The sequence below is a fragment of the Miniopterus schreibersii genome (assembly GCF_964146895.1).
Source record: "Miniopterus schreibersii genome assembly, chromosome: 2".
NCBI lineage: Eukaryota > Metazoa > Chordata > Mammalia > Chiroptera > Miniopteridae > Miniopterus > Miniopterus schreibersii.
Window position 1 is genome coordinate 79,376,461 of NC_138102.1, and position 5,235 is coordinate 79,381,695.

The 5,235-nt window shown below is 41.6% G+C and overlaps 1 pseudogene across 1 annotated transcript; it reads right to left on the bottom strand.

Moving 5' to 3' along the window:
• Positions 1 to 2,131: 2,131 nt before the first annotated feature.
• Positions 2,132 to 3,445, bottom strand: LOC308552451 (cytochrome b-c1 complex subunit 2, mitochondrial pseudogene; annotated as a pseudogene). The gene is made up of 2 exons: positions 3,380 to 3,445; positions 2,132 to 3,281 (listed from the first exon to the last, which is right to left on the bottom strand). The product of its transcript is annotated as a cytochrome b-c1 complex subunit 2, mitochondrial pseudogene (transcript).
• Positions 3,446 to 5,235: the final 1,790 nt, after the last annotated feature.

The following is a 5,235-nucleotide window of genomic DNA, read 5'->3' on the forward strand; positions in this document are numbered from 1 at the left end:
AAAAGTGACATTGAAGAACAGGTTCACCTTAAAGGGATCTACAATTGTCTTAAACGCTATTAGCTATTCAGCAAAACCACTGACAATCTCAGAGAAGAGAGAGAGTAAAGAAAATCAAGGCTCCTGACTGCTGTGACCAACCTGGGGGAGAGGCTTCAACAGAAGGCGGGGCTCAGCAACGTATACCCGAGTCACTGTGGCCCCTGTGGTTCTTCTTTTCACACCTCTTCTTCATCAGCTGTCATAATACCCCACGTATGAGGAAATGAATAGGGAAGCAGGGAGACTGAAGGAAGGAATTGAGTCCAGTTGATGGGACAGGAAGTCTCAAGGTATTTAGATAAACTTCTTTTAAGCAAGGGTCTGTGACTCTGCTCCATATCACACCTTCTTACCGTCTTTTATTCCATTTGCATGAGGCAAAGACTTGGATTTGCTGTTAAAGATAGTGGAGAAAAATGCCCCCCCCCCCCACTTTACCAATTGAGTTAGACACTTTGGAGAAGAAATAGCTTGATGTACCTTGCTGAAAAGGTGTTTCATGTCTGATGGATATGAATTTAAACCATAAATATGCTTACACTCCCAGCTGACCCCAGTCCTTTCCCTTTCTGCTGCTTTATGGAACATTCTGAAATGTCACCTTTTAACAGATGATAATGGCATACCAATGGAAGCTGCTAATAAAGCCACCTTTGAAAGCTTGGGCTATGGTTTTGGTGACTGTTCTAGAGCTACCAGATGAGCCAAACTGTGAGCTGGTAGTCTCTGAGTATCTACTACTTGCTCTTTATTCCTTGATAGTGAGGAGGGAGGTGAGACCCTGAATGAGGGTTATAGATAAGAATTTAGGTGATTGTAAGAAAGGGTGCTATCCTGAGATTGAGGGGTGCAAAGTTGTATTTACATTGATACTACTTTTGAAAATACAAAAGTTTAAAATGTAAGGTAGAAAATTTTAAAATAGAGTTTCCTTTTGGCCATTGACTATATGTATTTACCTCTTTTTGATAAATATATAACCATGTATCATTATGCATTTAAGTACCTGACTAGGGCCAGATGCTGTGGAGGGAACTAAAATCAACCCCAGATTTTCTCCGGAATTGGGAAACAGAGAGGAACACCATCAGATAATTTTCTTTTCTTTTTAAAAAATATATCTTTATTGATTTCAGAGAGAGGAAGGGAGAGGGAGAGAGAGATAGAAGCATCAGTGATGAGAGAGTCATTGATCAGCTGCCTCCTGCAAGCCCCTGGGGATTGAGCCTGCAACCTGGGCATGTGTCCTGACCAGGAATTGAATCCTGATCTCCTGGATCTTAGGTCGATGCTCAACCACTGAGCCATGCTCAACTGGGCATCTTTTTCTTTTTTCTTTTCTTTTCTTTTCTTTTCTTTTCTTTTCTTTTCTTTTCTTTTCTTTTCTTTTCTTTTCTTTTCTTTTCTTTTCTTTTCTTTTCTTTTCTTTTCTTTTTTCTTTTCTTCTTTTCTTTTCTTTTCTTTTCTTTTCTTTTCTTTTCTTTTCTTTTCTTTTCTTTTCTTTTCTTTTCTTTTCTTTTCTTCTCTCTTCTTCTCTCTCTCTCTTCTTCTCTCTCTTCTCTCTCTTCTCTCTCTTCTCCCTCTCTTCTCCCTCTCTTCTCTCTCTTCCCTCTCTTCCCTCTCTTCCCTCTCCTCTCCTCTCCTCCCTCTCCTCTCCTCTCCTCTCCTCTCCTCTCCTCTCCTCTCCTCTCCTCTCCTCTCCTCTCCTCTCCTCTCCTCTCCTCTCCTCTCCTCTCCTCTCCTCTCCTCTCCTCTCCTCTCCTCTCCTCTCCTCTCCTCTCCTCTCCTCTCCTCTCCTCTCCTCTCCTCTCCTCTCCTCTCCTCTCCTCTCCTCTCCTCTCCTCTCCCTCTCCTCTCCCTCTCCTCTTTTTCTTTTTTTCTTTTCCTTTGTCTCTTCCTCTTTTTTTTAACACTTGGACTTATTATTGACTTTAGGTCTGCTGGGAACAATGACCTGCATTTATACTTTTTAAGATATTTCACTTCATTGAAAACAAAAATAAATGTTACATTATAGACTTGTGAATTTCATGTGTTTGTTGCTCAGTGTTGAGAAAATATCCACCTCTTTCCTGCAATGTGTTTCATTTTACAGCTCATCAACAAAAGGTGTATGCCTCAAATTTCCACTGGCTGCCATTGATTTCTGGCCAGAAACAAACTTCTTTGCAGAATTTATGACATCAGTGTCAGCTACTGCTGAAGGACTGTGGTTGGTGGCATGTCCGAACCAGCAACGAGAGCCTGAAATCTGACTTTATCCAGGAAACCTTCAGAACACTCTATTGACATTAGGTACCCAGCTTTCAGCTTGTTTTTGGCAGCCCGGATATTGTATTAGAAAGGTTTCCTTGAGCAATTGCTTTTACTTGGTTGTAGGCAGCCTTGATAACATCTCCCGCAGCTGCAGCCTGTGAGATAGTATAAATCCCAAAGAGTCCAGAACCCGAGTAACACATTAAAAGTGGAAACGTCAAATGTCTGGTGAATCCCCTTGGCAACAGCTTGATCCAGAGGGCTGGTAGCATCACTGGCCCTCTTGACATGTGACCCAGTGCCAAGGACACGCTGGAGAACACTAAATGCATCTGCTTCTGCCCTTTCAGTGGCAGCACTTTCTGCTACAAAAGCAGCATGGATGAGACTGTCTCCATTCTGTTCTTATATTCACCTCCATGGTATCTGGATTTTGCTCCAGATAAACCAAGCCCACCCCTCAAGTTCAGAAGCCATTCATCAACTTGCTTCAGGGCAGGATGACTCAAACCAAGCCCAATTAAAGTAATTCTTGCACTTGTAAAATGGTTCTGAACATAGTAATGTAACTCATCTGGTGTCATTTTCCTAATCCTTTAATCAGGACAATACAAGGAATTAGCCAAGGCATTTCAGTAAGCTGCAGCATGCAAATTTTCAATGATATGAGCCTATAGATTCTGAAAAGCTACAGCTTTGTCAATCCTTAGCTGAGACTGAAAGGCAGCTACCTGACAATGACGAAATTCAGGTGCTGTGGTGACAATGAGCAGGAACTCCATTAGAATTTTGATGTTACCCCCCAGGCATTCCCCAGTGGAGACCATGTTTTTCTTTGTTGAAGTCACACTTAATTTACCACTGACTGCTTCTATTCCATGGGTTATATTGAAAGATAATACTCCTTTTGTCATCAGACTGGATGCAGTATGAATTTGAAAAGTATACACATTTTTATAAAACTGGCGGGTTTTTCTTTTTGCCTGTGTGTGTGTGTGTGTGTGTGTGTGTGTGTGTGCAATTTTTGAATTGAAAATGCTTAAAGATCAAACACAACAGCTTCAAAGCAGGCTGCCATTACAGCACTGTGGTGGTCACCTTGTCGAGGGATATCTGGGTGAACTTTTTGCTCAGATCTGCCCTTCATCATTGCCTGAGTGTTAGATACTGTTGAAAACAACCTTTCATTCTCTCAGCTACTGTAGGATCAAGGAAGCATTGCCCATAGCTGTACAGCTAAGTAGAAACCAAGTTGGTTTGCTAGTTTGCTTTATTGCTTCATCTCTTTAGAAATATTTGTACTGGAGGCATTACATTAAGCACTTGGGAAGCTGCAGTGAACAAAATATTCTCACAGAGTGTTGGGAGCATTGAATCTTAGACTAGTACTTTATCCACTATTCATACATACACAAACATAATTTTACATAAGTGCACAGGCATAATTTTATAATTATAATTTGCTTCTGCCCCCTTTCCCCCAGTGCTGTCATAGTCTGTTCAAGCTGCTATAACAAAATATCACAGACTGGGTGGTTTATAAGTAGCAGAAATTTATTTCTCATAGTTCTGTAGGTTGGGGATCAGGGTGCCAGCATGCTTGGATGAGGGTTTTCTTTCTGGTTCATAGCTATAGTCATGCTGTGTCTCCATATGGTGGAAGGGAGTTAATAAGCTCTATGTGGTCTCTTTTATAAGGGCACTAATCGCATTCATGAGGGCTAAATCCTCATGACCTAAGCACCTCCCAAAGTCCCCACCTCTTAATACCATAGTCTTTGGGAGTTATTTCAATGTATAAAATTTGGGGGGAGGTGGGTTTAAACATTCAGACCATAGTGAGTGCAACTTTATTTTTTCTTTTGTTGTTTGGCTCTCCTCCTCCTCCCCTTTCTGTCCCATTGGATGTTCTATCTCCCCACCCTACCCTACCCCACCCCACCCCACCCCACCCCACCCCACCCAACCCCACCCATACCCACAACAAAACACTTTGTATCTGCCTGTTTTTTTCTTTATGATCATATAACCATGTATGGACATTTATTGTATGAGGCAGGGAAACCAGTGTTCTTGCATCTATAGAACTGTGTGGTTACTTTTTATTTTATAATCATCATAGAGATACATGCAGCCAAATAAACTCAAGGATAAATCAAGGCCAAGTAGATATCAAGATAATTCCACCAGGATTATCTTGCTCCAAAGTTCTTTTGCCAATTGTTCTGCTGCAATTAGTGTGGCAGTGTGGCCCTTTGCCTGGAGACCACTATGGCTCACCCTTATTCCTTGTTTAATATAAATGCAAGGTTGTCTTGATTCACAGTGTCACATTCCCTCTGCCTATGTGGGTGGGTAGGATAGATGGAGAGAACAGGTGAGTAGCAGATGGACCATTGGCCCAGTGTGTCACATTCACATTGATACTTTGTGGTTGGGGAGATCAGCAATATAACATCCAAACAGAAGACTTTTGAGAGTGAAAGGAGGCCTTTAAAATATTCCATCGGAAGAGGGAAAGAAATTGACACTCTCCCAGGCAAACTGAGTCATATGGACACAGTCCTTTTGGTGTTACGGGGCAGAGATGTACTGACAATGTTTGTGGCTTTTGCAACTTGCCTTTCCTTTTTAATATCAGGAGCACCTCTCTCCCTATTCTGATCCCTCAAATGTAAGTGCCCAGGCCTCTCAATCACTGGGAATCCCTGGTATGTTTGTTTCTCTTCAAGGAGCCTATATTCTAATTTATTTCAGGAAAATAAGCTTAGAAACTATGTAATATCAATCAGTCAAGCTTTATTGGGCATCTGGCATGTGCCACACATTCACTGAGCAAAAAAAAGGTAATCATGGTTCATATACCAAATGGTCATTGAGAGGTTTAACTGAGCCAATACATGCTGAGCACTTAGCACAGTGCCTGGCACATAGTAA